This window comes from Orcinus orca, chromosome 8 (genome assembly GCF_937001465.1).
Source record: "Orcinus orca chromosome 8, mOrcOrc1.1, whole genome shotgun sequence".
Classification (NCBI taxonomy): Eukaryota; Metazoa; Chordata; class Mammalia; order Artiodactyla; family Delphinidae; genus Orcinus; species Orcinus orca.
The window spans coordinates 105,839,376-105,858,977 of record NC_064566.1 but is presented as its reverse complement, the minus strand read 5'-3'; the positions used below and the strand labels follow the sequence as shown (position 1 = coordinate 105,858,977).

General features: G+C 48.7%; 1 long non-coding RNA gene across 1 annotated transcript in view; it reads right to left on the bottom strand.

Annotated features, from left to right (window-relative positions):
- Positions 1 to 19,602, bottom strand: part of LOC125965292 (uncharacterized) — a 378,088-nt gene that overhangs the window by 147,753 nt on the left and 210,733 nt on the right. The window lies entirely within an intron of this gene.

The following is a 19,602-nucleotide window of genomic DNA, read 5'->3' as shown; positions in this document are numbered from 1 at the left end:
AAGAAGCTCTTCCATCTTTCAAGCAGAGACGAGGGTTGCTCTCCTTCCAGTCCACACAGCCTGTGGTAGCCCTTTATCATCTTTCAGCCTCGCATGAGCGCTAGGGATTGTGAGGGGAGGGGAGCACAGGAGGCGGGAGAGAAGGGCCAAGGAATGACTCACCCCTGTCTCCATACTACCTAGCCCGTTGACCCCCGCGCCAGGGCCCTGCTCTAGGCCACACTGCGGGGACGGGGGTGGGAGGCAAGGCACGGCAAGGCCTCTGCACCCAGGAGGCTAGGCTCCAGCCAGGGAGGGGAGGCTCGTGCACAGGAAAGAGTACCAGCACAGCGGGGATGCATCTAGGTGCAGTGGGGGAAGACTGGTCCTAAGGCCAACGGGTTTCAGAGAAGGACGACCATCATGGGCAGAGGCCTTACCTCTGTTAGGCCTCGAAAAATAACACGTTGAATTCCAAACTGCCTTCCCCTGAGGTCGCCTTCCAAATGAGGGGTGCTTTGGAAATACTAACTTCTTTCGTGTAAGTCCTTGGGAAACAGGATTGAGAGGTCAGAAAACAGACACCCATCCATGACTGGGAGACGGGGCCATCCTCACAGTTGCTGCCTCCTTCGAGGGTCACAGCGACCTGAAGCAAAGTCTTTCCTCTCCCTTCTCCCAGGTCTCTCTTCTCATCCAACCTCAGACAGACTGGACAGCACACAGAAGCACCCGGCATCCACGCTGGGCTGTGTTTTGGGGCCTGGAAGGCTCCCTCTGCCGGGCGTCACTGGGTACCTCCTGGCCTCCCAGTGAAGGGGAGAGTCTCGGGGACCTGGTTCTTCTTTAGTAGTTGGAGTGGGCCATCCTCTGGGGAAGCCCTTTGGGGATTAGCTGTCCACACCCCTCTGTGACATTCTGTTGTCTCCTCTCTTCCCCATTTCAGCATCCAGCACAGAGCTTCCTGGGACTGCTTCCTGGGACTGCTGCTGGGATCACGGTCTGTCCTCTCTGTTACCTCTGTGACCTCCCGGCACACGTCCACAGAGACGTGATCTCTCAAAAGGCAATCCAAGTTCACCTTCAGGCTAGTAAGATGCTAACCCAATAACCCTATCACAAAACACCGGGAAGAGGGCATCTCTTCTCAGCCTGGAGCAAGGGCCATCCTAGCGCCAGCCCTGCCTATGGGCAGTGCCTGAGCAGTTTGGGGGCGGTGGCTGGCAGTGGGGTGGGGAAAGGACCAGGACCTAGAATGGTCCACAGGAAAGAGGTGGAAAGTTATTTTTCATTGCACAAAGGAGATCCCTGCTTAAAGAGCTATTGGGACACCTGCATTTATACTTGACGTTGTAATGGTAGCTCGTGTTCATTCATCCCATCTCTTCCCTCCCCAGTGTTCATCTACCCGGGCAGGTGGAACACTTATCTTGCAATCAGATCTCCCTGTGTTCAATGCAGTGATGCAGGCTGAATGAAACATGTACCACTTCTTTTGCTTCATAAAGTTGGAAGTTTGTTGCTAATTATTCAACTGTAATGACCCTAATCCCTTTCTATGCCAATGGATTTATTTCCAGAAAGTGGCCACAGCTCACAGGAAGGCCTGGGGGGACAGGCAGGGAAGTGGACACAGGACACACCCAGGACTACGCAGGGTTCCCGACCCCAGCAAACGAGCTGGAGGTGCTCCCAGGAGCTCCAAGCCCCGGGAGGCCAGGAGGGACCCACAGGCACCCGAGTCGGTAAGACCAGAGTCTAAAATACTTCCAGGAGTCAGTAAAGAGAGAAAAGGCAGCAGCTGTTCCTGTACTGAGCAATGAGTTAATGATTTCACGTCCACCCTGTGCCCCCATCCTGCCTTCACCCCAGTACATCCACGTTATACTGGTTCTTCTTGAAACGGTCATGGTGGGGAGCTACGTTTTTATAGCACATTGATGACAGCATGGGAGTAGTAAGGACTTCTCTAGCCTGTCTCTGTTTTTATAAACAATTTCTGGCGATTCACTGTTCCCCAGACAAGACTGGGAAGGTAAAATAAAAAACACACACACCCATCCATGACCGGGAGGTGGGGTTGATCTCGGGTGGCCTCGGCCTGCAGCTGCTTGAAGCAGGATTTTGGCTCCTGGCCGGAGGCTGAGGTCGGGCCACGGCAGTGAGAGAGCCGAATCCTAGCCACTAGATCACCAGGGACTAGTGGCCAGTGACAAGGTCCTGGCCTGTCAGCTATGTAGAAATGAATTTCCACATAGAGATGGGCAACAGTGAAGCAAGTAAAGTGTTTATTAGGAGGAAAAGAGTACAGCACGTGTGGATAGACACAGGGGCGGGTTCAGCAAGAGAGAGTCGTTCCCTCGTGGCAGTCTAAATCACTTATATGGGCATTTCTTCCAGATTTCCTTTGGCCAGTCATCTGGCTTTGCCTGGTTCTGAGTCTGTATTTGGTTTATCTCCAGGTCCTCCCATGTGTGCACTCATCTTTTAGCCAAGATGGATTCTAGCAAAGAGGCCTATGGGTAGTTGACATCACTTACTATGGGGTGGTGCCCCCTCCCTTTTTGACCTCCAGGGAGCCTTTCTGTGCATGTGTAGTCAGGAAGGTCTCCTTGAGTCCGAGAACGAGGAATATGTGGTCTTTTATTTCTTATCTGGGCAGGGCCCAGCCTCCTCTCTCGATTGTCCTGCTATTGGTATTTTGGAATTTCTGTCCACAGGGAACGAACTCCAGCTGCTCACGCTGGGACCCATCCATCTCCTGCCTTAGGGTCACCTGCACAGTTACTGCTTCCTTTGAGGGTCAGGTGTGGGCAAATTCCCCAAAGGGTCCCTGGGTCCCAGGCTGAGAGCAGCTGATGTGAGCAGAGAACCTGACCTGTTCTAACCTGGACCATGTGTTCTCGGCTGTGGGGAGTGTCCTGTGGACTGAGGCTGTGACAGACGATTCAGTGCCATCCTGAGGGCAGGGGTAGACTGCCCCCCCCGCCGTGGGAACAGGAGCCCCTGAGCTGCGTGCACAGGGAGCTGTCAGGTGGGAAGAGGTACCCAGGATGGAGTCATCTCCCCGCAGCCGACCACAGCTTCCTGCCTTCCTCTCACCCCGATGGCTTCTGGAGTTTCTCCAAAGACAGCAGCAGGCACCAATGGCTAATTGCTCTGAAACAGCTAGTCTCCATTTCAGGGCGCTTCTTGCTTTTGCTTTAGTAGCTGGCAAATGAATCCTCCCAGGGATTACAATAACCGTGTGCTGGCTGTGTTCCCTGGCACTCATCCCAAAAGGGATGGCAATCTCTTAGTATTTATCCCCTTGAAGATTCTCCGTGCCCGCCTGGCTCCCAGCCACTCTGCACACAGATGGGCGCTTCCTCACTTTCTTCTCAGAGCAGATCCTACCCTGGGGTTCCCCAATGCCCATCACCCCCGAGGCCACTGCCTTCCTGCTGGGGCTGCCCACTCCCCTCCTCCCCCTGGCCTCTCTGCCCACAGTTTCATCCCACGGAGGTAGATCTACTTTTTTCCTACAATACTTTTCCCACCAATAAGCCTAAAGTACCAAGGGAAGAACAGAGATGCTTTCTCCGACTGAAGCAATGCACAAAGGGAGACACTACTTCCTCGAGGAGCTGACTGTTGTTCACCCTTCCTCCTAACAGACACAAGGACTCTGAGGTCATGGAATGCAGGGACATCTTGGTTCTGCACCTAAGCACACTGACGTGAACTGTTCGGTAGCGCAGTAGTGCTGGAGCGCAGAGAAGGGAGCAGGTGACACAGTTCACCTGCCGTGTGATGCTACTGCTGGTAGTTCTGTGTATCTATCCCCTCCCACCTCCACCCGCCCACCAGCCCTAGCTCCAGGGAGATGGGAACCAGATCTTCTCATTCTCTGCAGCTCCTACCAGCCCCTCCTTACCCTCCATCACCAAGGATGGTGGTGGGGAGGGAGTACCTAGCACGGGCCTGGCCAGATTAAAGGCTCAGTAAGTCACTGGTGGATGAATGGCCTTCAGTGGCCCGGCTTGTACACTCTGAGCAGAGCCCTTTCACAGAGGGATGGGCTTTAGCGTATGTGAACCCTGTGTGGCGACGGCCACTTCGAATGTGAGGCTGACCGGTGAGAAGTGATGATGCCACGTGGGACATTTTTATGTCACTCAGTCCTTGGGGTGGGCGAGCGCTGGGTGAGGGGACTCTTGGCTGGACCCTGACAGCACCATCATAGCTGCAGGAGGAGACATGAGACCGGACTGCGAGAGTTATCCTGATAAGGGAACTACAGCATGTTCGACTTCAGTCAGTCCTACAAGGGCTGTGCAAGGCTCGGGAAGATGCTCAGCTGCTTGTCTCTAGGAGCGCTTAGTCTACACAGAGACCCCTCTCCTCCGACGCGGCTCCATGCAGACTCGCCATTACACACCAGCCCCACGGGTCGGCGGGACTGTCCCGTCCCGTCCGCCCGATCCTCGTAGCCCTCCACTCTGTAACCCAGACCTGCCGCCTCGCTGACAGCAAGGCTGTGACGCCGTCTTTGGGTACCTTCGCCGACTCAGCACTGGCTCTCCATGGCAATTCAGATACAATCATAATAAATAAGCAGCAGCAATTAAAGCAGCAGACAATAGCTCACAGAAAACCTTTACATGGCTGAAAGATCCAGTGAGTGGCATTTTAACAAGAGAAGTGGGGGGCGGCGGGCTCAGAGGGAGCGTGTTTGGGAAACTACACTGTTTTCAGGCAGCCATGGTGAATAGCCCACATTCAGAGTGAATTTCTGGTTCTACCGGGCAGGAGCCAGAACGACTTGCCCTAAGCGACGATCGCAGAGGCTGTTGGAACACAGACAACGGTGCACATGGCGGAGCCTGAAATTTGGTTAGAAATTGTCGGGTTGAGTCCGACACTTCATCAGAAAGCATGACACGTGGAGAAGGTGGGTGTTACCTGGTTTCCCTCAGGCAGGGTCTGCGACCCTGGGAAAGAAGAGAAGCACATCCCCGTAGGACTGGAAGAGAGCCGAGCTCCCAGGAGACGGTGCTCCTGGTGGAGAGGGAGACCCCTCTTTGCCCTCACAGCCCACTCCTCCCCGCCGGGGAGGCAGCACAGGGCGGGAAAACACACATGCTTTCCAGACAGAGAAACACGAATTGCAGAGGAATCTGCCGTTTACTAGCCTGAGGCACCTCAACCCCTGTTAGCCTTCCCCCACCTGTTAAGGGCGCGGGAATACCTATTTCATGTATCCTGGGAATTAAACGGAGAAACAGATGTGACGGGCTTACCCAGCATTTAGCACATAGTAGGTACTAAGAGATGTCAGGCCCTTTCCCATAGATTCCCTAGTATTTAGAAAGGTCAAGGTGACCCTCCGTCACTGGAGAGTCTCGCTCACCTTGAGAGTTAGGCCCCCTCTGGTCTCACGTGGGGCTTGCTCTGTGCCTTGGTATCGCTCTTGGCACCAAGGATGTTAAGGTGAATAAGATAGAATCCAGATCTCAAAACAGAAGCCTGCAAGATGTGGTCTCTATATACAATGGAATGCTACTCAGACATAAAAAAGAATGAAATAATGCCATTTGCAGCAACATGGATGGACCTAGAGATTATCATAGTAAGTGAAGTAAGTCAGAGAAAGACATACCATATAATATCACTTAAATGTGGAATCTAAAATAATGATACAAATGAACTTATTTACAAAACAGAAACAGACCCACAGACATAGAAAACAAACTTATGCTTCCCAAAGGGGAAAGCAAGGGAAAGGATAAATTAAGAGTTTGGGATTAACAGATACACACTACTAAATATAAAATAGATAACCAACAAGGACCTACTGTATAGCACAGGGAACTATATTCAATATCCTGTAATAAATCATAATGGAAAAGAATATGAAAATGAATATATATATATATATATATATATATATAACTGAATCACTTTGCTGCATACCAGAAACTAACACAACACTGTAAACCAACTCTATTTCAATAAAAAAAAGAAGCCTGCAAACTAATAGAAAAAGCACCTCCCCCATGCCCAACGGCTTGTTCTGTCTGTGTCTGCAGCCAATAGGGAATCAGAGGAGGGAGGGATGAAATCAGCTAGAGGTCATTGGGGAAACAGTGACAAAGGGGGAACCACAGCTGGTCCATGAATGAGTCCCCACAAAAAACCCCAGAAATTCCCAAAGACAAATACTGTAAGGTACCACTTATATGTGGAATCTAAAAAATACAACAAACTAGTGAATATAACAAAAAAGAAGCAACTCACAGATACAGAGAACAACGGTAGTGGTTACAGTGGGGAGCGGCAATATAGGGGTAGGGGCGTAAGAGGTACAAACTATTAGGTATGACGTAAGCTTCAAGACATACGGTACCACACGGGGAACATAGCCAATATTTTATAATAACTATAAATGGAATATAACCTTTAAAAGTCATGTATCATCATACTGTACACCTGTAACATATAATAGTGTACATCAACTGGACTTCAATTGTTTAAAAATCTCAAAAAAAAAGATGGAGAAAACATGGAAAAAAATGGAAATTCCAAGAGGAGGAAAGAGCGTGAGAAACAGCCCGGAGGTCACGCATGTTGTAGATTTGCAAATCCCTTGGAAGCACCTCGAACAAAGCCCGGGGAGCAGGGGTGAAGTGGAGTGTGTGCACCCCTTCCACCCCAGCCCCTTCACAGGCCTGCCTTCTAACCACACATCGTGAGATGTGGGGTAACTGGGGACCTAGGAGGAAAGGCTGGGGGTATGCACCACGGAGGATGCTTGTAGGTGGGTGGGCGGACCTCCAGGTTTAGAACTTTACCTTGGGGCAGGTTAGAAATCGGTGGGCGCCAGCAGCAGGGAGCGGGCTTGCTGCACAGTTCTTGAATGAGCTGTGATCCACCGTCCCCACTGTCCACCCACCTCCCATATTTAACACCTTGTAATAAACATAAAGAGCAGAAATTTACAAAGAAAGCCAAAGATGACAGTTGTAGGGTAAAAAAGTGAGGGAAATATGTGAGGAACAGAACAGAATCCTGCTCTGCTGTCAGTAGCTCACGAGGTGTCCGCAGGAAAACCACAATAGCTGCACCTGGGGCCGGAGTGGCAGAAAGGACCTGAGGAAATGGCCAGAGCCTGGGGTGATTTTGGACGTAGTCTTTCATGCCCCACCGGGGGCAGAGGCCGACTCCAGGGTCCTGGCTGCCAGGCTCTGTTCCCGAGTTGCCTGCTTCACTCTTCCCTCTAGTAGCCACTTTGCAGGCTGATGGTGAGGCTGTCAGCAAGGTACTTGGCACTTTCCAAAGGAGGACGTGTTCCCTGAGTGAAGGCAGGTGTGAAGGCAAACTGTGCTGGCTGTTTAGTGACTCTTTGAAGAAAGATAAATAAGAACGAGAAACAGAGTTTTGTCTTCTGAACCAAGATGGCCTGTTCTCACCAGCCAAGCCCGTTTGCAACAGAGTGAAGCAGAAAGTTCAAAGGTACCCAATCCACAAGTTCTCCCTAAATCCTATACCTTCTTTTCTCTCAATAACTGAGAGTCCAGCTGTACTCATGTCTGCACGGGCTCAGCTCTCCCCGACCTCAGGGATGGAGAGCAACCTACCGACCACAATGTCAGACCATGTTCCCTGCCTCTGGGGGTCAGGCCGATCCGATTGGTATCATGGTCCCTCCTTCCTTAAGTCACCAGGCCTTCGTCTGCTTATCTGCGTGTGCTTCTCAAGGAGAAACAAGGAGAGTCCTTCTGCAGTGATAAAAAGCTATGAAAGATGAACAGTTACTTCTGGAGATGAAGATGGGCATTTGAAGTCCAAGGCAGCGTCATTTCACGCAAGAAATATCTCACCATTGGCTTTACAGGTTCTTGTGGGGACGATAAGCGAGCAGCTGCTCCAGGAACAAATGATGTACGGTGTTCGAGCCGATGGCACGAGCAGGGGAAGGTCCACACCCAGCAGTACCCTCCTCCAAGGGTCGAAGTCAGGGCTGTCCCACCCTCACAGGTGTCACACCACTGGTTTCTGCCTGATGTCGGAACCAGCATTCAACTAGCTGAACAAATGTGTTTCGTGGTCTTACAGATCATCTCAGAGCCACTTATATTTATTTGGCTTCATGCTGCATTATGGCAGGGGGCTGGGATGTGCATGGGAGGTGGTGGCGGAGAGATCTGGGTAGGAGAGAGTTGCTGAAGATTTATCTTTCTAATTATGCTTTGCTTAGGGCTAATGTTAAAATTAGTGTTAATTCCCTGAGCACACAGCAGCTCAGGAACACGCTGGGCTTTGGGGAGGCTGGGCTAGGATTTTTCGTTTGTTTGGAACAGACACACGTGGGTAACGGCAAGTCGGCTGTTCGGCCGCAGGGCTGGCCCGAGACCTCCAAGAGTCCCTCGTGGGCTGGCCATCCCCTAGTTCACACGAGGAGGATGTGAGGGAGCAGTCACGCTGCCCGTGACCTGCGCTGGCAAATGGCTTCAGCAGGTGAAGCCCACAGCTCTCCGTTACTGTTCTGTGTCAAAATAACCCTTGATATGGTAAATAATATGCAATTACCAAATTAATACAGAATAGCATGCCTCCTTTGCCCCCCGTACTGGGGATATGTTGTGCTAGTGACTTTTGCACGTGCTGAGCGTAATTAGTGAGTAATCTGCATGGCTGTGTAATTATGGGTAAATGCATGATATTTACCAATAACTTCCTGCTAGGTGAGCACCAGTGAACACTAACAGGTAGCCATTCAAACTAAGTTCAGGTGAAATGAGAACTAGTCTGGACTTTGGCTTAAATCTAGGCTCTAATGAACACTTTCTTGGAAGAATATCATTTAATTTGTGAGCAAGCTCCCTGCCAATGGTGTGCCCTTCTGGCTTTCTAATCAGACCTTGAAGCACAAACACCAAGCGTCCCAGGACATCGTGTTGGGAGGAACAGCTACATTTAGGGACCAGGAGAGCTCTGTGAGTCTCCGTCCCTCTGCTGAACCAGACACTTGAGGCCGGCCCCAATCTCTTTATCTGGAAAATGGAGATAAGCCCATTTCATGGGCTTGTTCTGTCTAGTGAACGGGACAATTAACGTGGGAGCAGGGCTAGAAACAGAAACCATTTTTACAAGTGGATGTTATTAAAACTATTATTCCAACCTGGCTGACGCTGTGGAGGCCTGTAAACCTTATACGGGAAATTGTAGGAGAGATAGACATGGTTAGACAAGGACTAGAGCCCAGCCCACTCCCACTGCTCCCAGCCCCAGGGGGATCTAGAAAACCTTCAGCACTAAGAAGGGGAGTAAAGGCTGTTCTTGCTGCATCTCGCCCACCATATGCCCCCCAATACACACACACACACACACACACACACACACATACACGGCATGCCAGTCTTGCAAAACTTTCTCATGCAAAAGATATTAGGAGTACTGATTCCAGCAAGAATGCAGAGGAGGAATTGATGCCAGGTCTGAAGACTCCCCAGATATGATCAGGTATTTAGTTTGAATGTCCAGTGAAGCTTTTTAGGCGTTTTAGCCACAGCTCCAACCCCATCCCAACTTAGGCACTTGCCCCAATCCCGGCCATAACGTCTAAGCATCCGGGACAGGAATAGAAGTGGCAGGTGGGGAACCATGTGAGGAAGACTGAAGGTGCCTAGGATAAGACCTGCCAGGTTGTCCTCTGTGGGCCCACTGCTGCCACAGGCAATGCCTGGGTGCCGGGCCCCGTGTATCCCCCGGTCCTCTCACCTCTGACACCGCCACTGCGACATTCACCCCCCCACCCGCCGACCCCCTCAGCTGTCTTTCTACTCGGTAATGAACTTGATCGCTAGACTTTCCAGGGTTGTCACTGCGAGGCCAGCGGCCACATCCACAGTCAGCTAATCACAGTGAGGGGCACAATCTGTGTCTCCAGAACGGAGGGGACTTAAAGGGCCAGTGAGGGCTCAAACCTAAGGCCTCAGCTTCACAGCGGGCTGAGCCCTAACCAGGCCAGCTCGCCACCCACACGCCGAGTCCACACGGGCACCAATACTGTTTCTGGGGGCTAATCCTTGATGAGACAGCCCAGGCACAGACACAAAGAAGGTGATTTTCTCTGGGCATTAACTAAAATCGACATTTTATCTTTGAAGTACATCTGCCATAGCGTGCTTTACAAATACTAAAGTAACTTCTTAGAAATTAACAGCAATTGCTTTGATTTTCACTAGGTATAGTCTCTATTCTAAGTTTGAATTTTATTTATTTATTTTTACTTTGAATAGCTAATCAATACATTCACGTAGTTCAAAATTTTAAAGATATCGAGGGCAACCCATGAAATCGTTTCCTCGGATTCCTGATCAACACCATCAAATTCCTCTCACTAGCATTTCATCTGGGTAAACTAGGGGATGAAGACTTTAGGTGTCAAACCTCAGACCCTGACTCATCCTTTTAGTATTTGAAGATGGTGTACAACCAGTATCTTTCTTCCCATTTTGCAGATAGGAAAACTAAGGCACAAAGGACCTAAGAAAGAGTTCCCGGGACCAATTACTGATTTCTAATGAATCATTCCAGAAATAGTCTGTCGTATACAGGCAAATATATATGCTTTTTCTGCCCCTTAGTTTGCATAGATGGTAAGATATGCTATATAATCCTCCAGGTAAAGTCTCTTTAATGGGAATCCTCAAAATATTTTTACATGAGCCAAACATCAATTTCTAGTTTATATGTTTTTTACATCCAAAAGACTGGATCCCAGAGCAGATGACTCCTAGAAGATTTTTTCAGTTCTTTGATTTTGCATTTGCACGACTAGCCACCCATTCCCGGGCTGCTGTGTAGGTCAAACACACGCTCTTTGCTTTTTCAGCACTCTGTCTTGGGTTCCAACTTGGAGGTGGTGGGACTAAAACCAGCCATCTCCCCTCATAAAAATGAACTCAAAATAATAGCGTATGTTGCCGTTTTGTTTCACTCTATCCCTTAGCAGAAAAGTGACATCTGATGATTACTGTTGAGGCCGGCCCAGGAAGCACAGGAAATAATTTATTCATCACCAGGTGTGTGCTGACCAAGTACTTGCAGTGGCCCCTCCACCTTCCCACCACACTAGTGGGTGAGATTCCTATTCCCACTGGCAGGTAAGACGGCAGGCTTGGGGAGCAAAGTCTGCCTGTGGTCCTGCCTATGGTTCATGGGTGGGGAAACAGGATTTGGAGTGGAAACTGTTCTCTGAGCCCACACTCCTCCCTTTTACCAACCCACCCCGCAGTGTCTTAAAAGTCCTGAAAAGTCCAGGAATTTTAGAGCAATGTGTGTGAATGTTAAGATAAAAAAATATGTAGACTGACTGATGCCAAGGCCTCAGTGAGGTGTCACAGGTAAGCAGAGAGCAATGCTCACACCTGGTTTGCTGGCTGGAGAGAAGGTCAGCTTAGAAGCCCTATTTTTCTCTCCTGCTGGTCAGCCCATGTTCTCCTGGGAACTAAAGCCACATGACAACCAGCAACGGATTACACCTGGAAGTAACACCTCCTCATTTTGCCTTGATGTAAAATAGGATAACCTGCTGTTTATTTTTAGCACCATTCCATGAAATCTCAAAATTGGTTTATACAGAAAAAAACTGTATTTTCTATTTTACCCCTAAATTATTGTGGGGAAGGACTCCTTTCTGTTTTTCTCACTTTCACCCTTCTCAATTTCCCTAGAAACAGGAGGATTGCAGCTGTGGCAGCTCTCATCTGGGTAAACTAGGGGATGAAGACTTTAGGTCTCAAATCTCGGACCCTGACTCACTCACTTAGGTGAGTACTCAAAGATGGTGTCCAGCCAATACTTCTCTTCCCATTTCGCAAATAGGAAAAGTAAGGCACAAAGGACCTAAGAAAGAGTTTCCAGGGGCAAGTTACCCAGGCCATCCTTCTGAGACAGGCTCCCGAGAGCTGGGCCGCATGCAGGGGCCACTGCTGGAGCACAAGGCTGAGCCTAGGGCAAAGGAGATAAAGGGAAGGAAAGGGGAGGCATCTCCAGCCCACCCTCAGCTCAAGGCCCCGCAAACTCCATGCAAGTGGCTGCGAGTAGCTAAGGATCCATCTCATTCGGCAAAGCAGCGAAAAGCTCCAGGCCTGGGAATTCCCGCCCCAGGAGATCAGTCACATTTCACCAGCTGCTTCGAGCAGGGGATGCCATCCCCTCCGCCAGCATCCCTCCTACCGCCAGAAATAGTTCCCCTCTGCCCCAAGACAGCCCCCTTCGCTAGGCTCCCACTTCTAAGGATCACAGGTTGGATTTCTCCTGGGTCCTCTGCGTGGTTCAGTCATCCCTGGCGGTGACGCGCTGTCCCTCTCGGGGACCCAGACATGGCCACGTGGGCGGCCCCCACCCTGCAGCGTCTCCCCTCTTCTCGGCCCCCCGTGCTTTTCCCTCCAGGAGCACGAACTCTGAGCTGTCACATGCCCGTCAACCAGATGGGAGACCAGCCACAAAGCGGGTAATGCCTCTTGCAAGCACAGGGCCTTTGTCACAAGCAGGCTTTCTGAGCGCCTCCATGCAGGGGTGGGTGGGGCCTCTCTGTCGCTGTGGTCACTGTAGGGGAAGGGGCCTTTTGTCACCAGGTTCCAATTGGTCACCCCCCTCCTTCCTCCTCCCACACCTCCCATCCTGTCCCTTCTGCTCTGACAGCTGAGCTGCAGCCGGCAGGCAGCAGCGCGGTGACAGCAGAGTGGCTCGATGGAGCTGCCGTTCCAGATGTCGGGAGCTGGTTTGCTTGGCTTTAATTCCACAGTAGAGGTTTCTGTTCTGTCATGCAGAGACATATGAATGGCTACTCATTTGCTCCTGTGTTTCCATGTCAGTGGCAATTATGGAAGGGCTGCTGGCTTCTTGTACGACCCCACAAGTTATGATCCCTGCACATTGCAGACTGAGAGAAGCCGGGAAGGAGTGACAACACCAGTGAGGGAGGGCTGGAGGTGACAGGGTACCAGGGAGAGGAGCAGACTTCAGGCCTGAAGGTGGCCATAAACTTGAGGGAACGATGGGGACATGTCAAGTGTTTCCAGGGGCAGCGTTAGCCTAGGCTTCCTGCTCAGGCCTGGGAGGTCTGGGGCGTCTGTAGAAGGAAGAGGGTCTAGGCCCAGCTGCTGGGAATCTCATCTGCTCTGCCCTGCAGCTACCACCTGCTTTGTCCACCTGTGACCTTGGGAAAGCCACTCTCCTTACCAAAACTCCCCAGCTTTGACATGGGGGCAAGCAGCTCGCAGCCCCAGAAGGAGGGCAGAATTCACCGACGCATGCCAGAGGAAAGATTCCATCCAGAGACCCCGAGTCGTGGGCTCTTCATGGAACAGGATGTATCCTGGCTCATCCATGAGCATTTTTGCTCTTACAAAAGGGCTGTCAAAATCTGGTACACCACCAACTAGAAAGCATAAACCCCTTTTCCCCCCTTTTGTTGGTAATCTACAACAAATTCATAAAACAAAGAGGCTTTTTTAATTTCATTTTTTCAATAAACCTGGCAATGGAAATACCAACTTGAACAGCAATTTTCCCCCTAATCTGAGCTGAAATTGGCTCGGGATGAATTGGTTTTCAGATGTTACATGTAAATTCCCTCCTCACCCCTGGCTCCTACACACAGTCCTGTGACATCCCCTGCTTCACAGCCACTTCTCTGCCCCAAATTTTGGCTCCTGGAAACAACACCCACTTACACTGCAACGACTCCAACATCTTCTGCTCCAAAGCCCAGGCACAAAAGGTAGGCTGCTGTCAGGAACTGTGGGAAGACCTGCAGGGACTGTAGAGCCAGTGGGCTTGGGGGGAAGGGCCACCCCATCCAGGCAAGTGTCCCTGGGACTGGAAGCAGATGTCCCGAGGCCCAATCTAGACTGTCCCGCTGCAGTGCACTGATGTTCGTCCTCCCAATTCCAGAAACACTCCTCACATCCCAGCCAAGCCCTGAGACCAAATTATAGGTTTAGGTTCTGGTAGATTCTAATCAATTCTGAGACTGATGCCTTCCTATAACAGGGTTGCCAGATTTAGCAAATAAAAATATAACAAATAATTTTTAGTATAAGTATGTTCCAGATTACGTATGGGATATACATTCATGGTTTATCTGAAATCCAACTTTAACTGGGCCCCTACACCAAAAAGATATTTTCCTCCAAAGATGTTGGTCTGTGACTTTAGGGCAAACAAGGATCAACTCATCCAACAGCCTTGCTCCTGCCTCATCTTATTACAGATCAAATCCCTGGGCTTGCCGGCCAGCTGTCCCTCATGATGCTGGAACTGAAAGGCCAAGGTGGTCTAGGCTTTAGAGAGATGGCTGGAACTTCCAGTCCTGGCTCTGCTGTCCAGCAAGTCTATCACCTTGTGCTGGCTGGTTCATCTTGTTAATTCACTCATCTGTAAAATGTGGCCAATAATAGTATCTAATGCAAAAAGGTATCACAAGGATTAGACAGTATGACTATAATATCTTTAATGCAGTGCCTAGCACACAGTGAGCATTCAGTAAGTCACTATCAACTGATTTTTAAAGTTTCCATATATGAAAACAAGTTTCAAGTATTAGAGTAACATGAAAACAGATAAACCAGCAGTTACCAAAACGTTCTCAGGCATCATATTTAATTTAAATAACCATGAAATGTATTATTATTCCATTTTACAGACAAAGATTTAGTAAATTTACAGAGCATACGGCAATTAAACGCAAAGCTGAACGTCTAAACAAAAGCATTTTGACTCTGAGGTCAGTATTGTTCTAATTGCATTTCAGTTGTCCTGGTCCCTGCCCTGAAGCAGATTATTATTTTACTGGGATGTGTAATGAAATACAAAGTTATTCCCCAAATCGGAGCACGTGATACTGCCTTCTTTGCTCCTTACACAGGGCTCTGGACGTTTAGCCCTTTCCCTTCGTTTTCCTTGGGATTGGGCTACTCTTCACCCAGCTGGGAACGGTGTGAGGGTCTAAGAATACTGACTCAAGGCAAATCTGTACGTTATAGGCACCCAGTGCAGACGCGTGGTCCAGCTGGACCCAGCATAGGAAGAGACTCTGGATTCTCCCCTTAGTTCCCTAAGGACTTCAGCTTCTAGACTAGCTAGAACTCTCTCAGCTTCCAGTCCTTAAGAAATTCATTCTTCGCAGTTTTCTATACACAATGCTTGAGTTTAAATTCAAATCTAAAGTAGTTCCAGGCATCCTGAGCTGGTTGATGCCTTCTCTCTTCCCCGGTTCTAAATGTCCCTACCCTATTGGAAACCAGATATGCTGCTTCAGTTCCTCTGCTGTGACCGAGAACAAAGCCTCCCTGGAGGGGTCCCCGGAGGAATGCACAAGTCAGGTCCCGCGGTGGCGCTGTGCTCCCACCACAGTGGTGACCACTCCGCGCACCAAGGCAGGAGGACGGGGCGGGGGTGACGGTAGATGCATTCGGTGATGTCACCAACTGTGCAAGTACTTCCAGGAACAACACCAACTCTCTCTAGTTTCTAGATGTTGCTTAGGTCTTATTTTGACCACCGGATTATTCTTCCCGTTTTAAAACTCTCACAGCAACACCAATGGGTGAATAATACATTAATATACAAAAAGGTCAAACAGCATGGCATGAGAAAGTCCAACTTCCTGGGAAAATACCACACTCAGCTTACAGAAATCCAGATCTAAACCCAATGACCAGCTCTTGCCTAGCTTTTGCCACCTGGGACATTCTCAAGAATCCTAACTTCCTCTTTGAATAATCAAAAACACTCCAGGTTCATCTCTTTTACTTTCCTAGCCCTACTTCGAATCAATTTTCTTTCACACTTTCCTGTCCCCCAGATAAATCAAATGCCAATTTATCTTCTTCTTCCCTGTGTTCTACCTCCTTTCATTTCCTCTCTGGCTCTTCACTCATCAGTGTATGCAAGCACCCACATGTACGTTCAGTGTGTATTTGATATTTCTTGTTCGCAGCAAGAAGTGGTACCTCAAATTCATCAAATACCCAGGCAATAAGGAAGAACACTATTAACTGCAAGGAAACAGAATAAAATATTTAAGGCAATTAGAGAACAATCTGAGCTAGTAATACAACTGATGACTCACAACGTTTGTATGCAGCTTGCAGGGCACAAAGCACATAACAACCGAGTCCTATTCAACCTTCACAATAATATGTGCTCTCACCTGACAATGCAGAGAACAGAATGGTGAGGTGGAGTGAAAATGACATTTATCATCAAGTAGGTTAGGTCTGAATTGCAACTCTGCCAGCTAATGCGTTGTGTTACTTGGCCAGCACCAAGCAGCCTCAGTTTTCTCAGCTCTAAAATGGGGTAAGAATATGCCCGACGTAAGTGTTTGTGCTGGCTAGTAATAATGCGTACGGAATCTCTCTCTCATGGTGGGCGAGTTATTATTATCCTCAGTCAATGTATAAAGAAACAGAGGCCCAAACAATTTTACGAGTTTATTCAAGGCCACGCAACTAGTAAGTGGTAGAGCTGGGATTCAAATCAGGCTTTTGTGAATTAAAGCCTCTGTTGGCCATCACATTAGGACTAGAACCTTTGGTTCAATGCGCCTTAGGACCTAATGTGATAAGCCAGTCACCTAGGACCTTGTGAAAATGTAGACCTTGATTAAGGATGAGGCTCCCTGAGATTCTGCATTTCTTACAAGCTCCAAGGTGGTCCTTAACCTGCTGGTCCAGACTTTAAATAGCAAAGATATAAACTACAAGTATTACCCAGAATTTAGGATTATTCCAATGTGATGCTGTTGGGTCTTTAAGAATTGAGGCTTTGGGCTTCCCTGGTGGCTCAGTGGTTGAGAGTCCACCTGCCGATGCAGGGGACATGGGTTCGTGCCCCGGTCTGGGAGGATCCCACGTGCCGTGGAGCGGCTGGGCCCGTGAGCCGTGGCCGCTGAGCCTGCGCCTCCGGAGCCTGTGCTCCGCAACGGGAGAGGCCACAACAGTGAGAGGCCCGCGTACCGGGAGGAAAAAAAAAAAAAGAATTGAGGCTTTTAGTGATGAGAAGAGAATGCAAAGGGTCATGGCCATGTATTCACGGAGCTGAGAGCTTACCATGCGCCTGGCAGAGTGACAGGTGCTGGGGCTGCAAAGATGAACCACATCTGCTAGGAACCACTTCTGTAAACAAATCACACAGCAAACGGCCTGATACATACGGAGGATGGTAGGAAGACCCAGTGATAAGAGGAAGGTGGGACGTGAACTTGCAAAGGTAGAGTAAGGACAGGTTATGGGAACCTTGAGAGAGTCTAGGGGAGTGTAACTTAGATCCAAGTAATAGGGATCTAGGAGGTTTAAAATCAGGAATTAGGATTTAAACCTGGATTTCAATAGACTGACAGAAATCAAGGATACCAGCCCCAAGGCTGTTACAGAAAGCAGAGTTGAGCTGATGTGGACTTAGACTTTGGTAGAAACTGTGGCAATAAAAAACAGAAGACAAATATAGGAGACACAGTGGAGAACCAGGCTGCAGGGAGCGCTGGGCCTGGGCTCCATCGTGACTCTGCCTTGTGTTGGCTGTCTGATGTGGTCCCCTCTGAGCTTCCATCTCTTCATCTGTAACATACAGATCATCTATTTCAGGGGCCATTGTGAGGATTAAGTAAGATAATGCACATGGATGCCCTCTGAAAAATGCTACAGCACTATGTAAATTAAGGAGTTATTATTAACTCTCTTGCCATCTCTGACACACTATCACTGAATCAAGTTATGAAAGAACAGAATTTGATGAATTCCTGCATATGAAGAATGAAGAAGGAGAAATCACCAAAGGTGATCTCAAAACGCCCAGAGTACTAGAGTAAGGAAATAATCACACTGCCTTTGATGGAAGTGGGAAGAGCAGGGACTCTGCAGGGGAACTGTGATGTGTTGGGTGTTTGTGGATGTCGTGAGAGACTTGGCCCTGCTAAGTCTGAGTCCCTGAGTCCCTGAAGCAGGACATTCCTCTGACTCTCAAAGCATTGCGGCTCCAACAGTTGCAGTGAAAAACCTTCACTTAATTTTTATCACCCCCGTTACCACCCATGGCCACTTGGTGCCCACCTGGATGGCCTCAGGCAAGGCTTACCTGAGCATCTTTTTCCTCATCTGTAAAATGGGCATGCAGATAACAGCTACTGCAAAGGGATGCCAGGAAACCACAGTTAATAATGCTCGCAGAGCTCCTCACTCGGGGCCCGGCACATCCTGGGTTCTCAATAAATCCCTGCCCTCATGACCATAAGCCTCATTGCCGTTATTACCGCAAGGTTTAGAACAGAGAGACCTGGAAGCAACAATGTCCCAATCAAAATACAGAACGTGTTAAAGCTAAAAGGGACCCAAGAGGTCATGGGTCCAAGTCTTCCCCATCCAAACACGTTTCCACCATTTCACAACGGAGGAAACGGAGGCCCACAGAGGAGGCTGGTAGTCAACCTTATTTCTTCGGGGTGAGCTCCCGGTGACATCGGGGGTGCAAAAAATCTCCAGGAGACTCAGAGAGGAAAAAAATACCTACTGAAAGTACTGATTTAGGTGAGGTCGCTCCATGGTTAAGGTCATTCTTTTCATCTAAGGAGAAGTATATTCCTTCCAAGCTGGACTATTAATTAAAATTCAGTGATGCTAATTTTACTGCCAACTTAGGAGATTCTTATTACATTTATTTTCCAGGTAATTGCTGCTTGAACAGGAGTTCAAATAGATGTCTTTTCTAGATGGTGCAATAGATCAGAATTATAATAAATTCCTCACCCTTCATTTTGTTCCCCTCCAATTCTGAAGCCTGCTTACTGAAATCACACCGAGAAATCTCTCTCTCTCCCTCTCCCTCCCTCTCTCCTTCTTTCTCTCTCTCTCTCTCTCTCTCTCTCTCTCTCTCTCTCTCAGCGAGAGCATCCACAGAGGCACAGAGTATCAAAATACAGTTTATCTTTGGTTGTTCACAATTTTATCATACCATTTCCCCTCAGAGAGAGAACCAAAAATAATTCCTGACATATGTATGGAAATATATACAAAGCACTTTTCCTTACATCACCCATTTTTATTCTGATTTATATCCCCAGTTTAAAGATGAATAAACTGATACCTAGATGAACAATTTCCCCAGTGTGGCACAACTCGTAAATGGCAAATTCTGGTTCCACCTCTTAATTTTTAATCTTGGCCAGGAAAAAATTGTAATGTGTTGTGCTCAAAAAAAAAAAAAAAAAAAGATAATGAAAGGAGCAACTTCACTCTCTGGGAAGAAAGGTCTTTGAGTCCCTGAAGCAGGACATTCCTCTGACTCTCAAAGCATTGCATACTGCACTCATTAGTACAGTAATATATATACAATTTATAAATAAATATATATAGACAGAGTAGTTCTCAAATTTATTTTACAGGTAGAGATAAAAATATCCTTTGCCTTTGATATAGAATCGTAGGACCTTAGAATTGGGAAGGAAATTTAGCGACCATCAAATCCAACTTCCCACCTCTGCCCACCCTCTAGGATTTCTAGGATCAACCCGCCAGCCTCCTCTGAAGCACTCTGAGTCTGCAGCTTTCCACGTGGTTTTCTTTGACACTG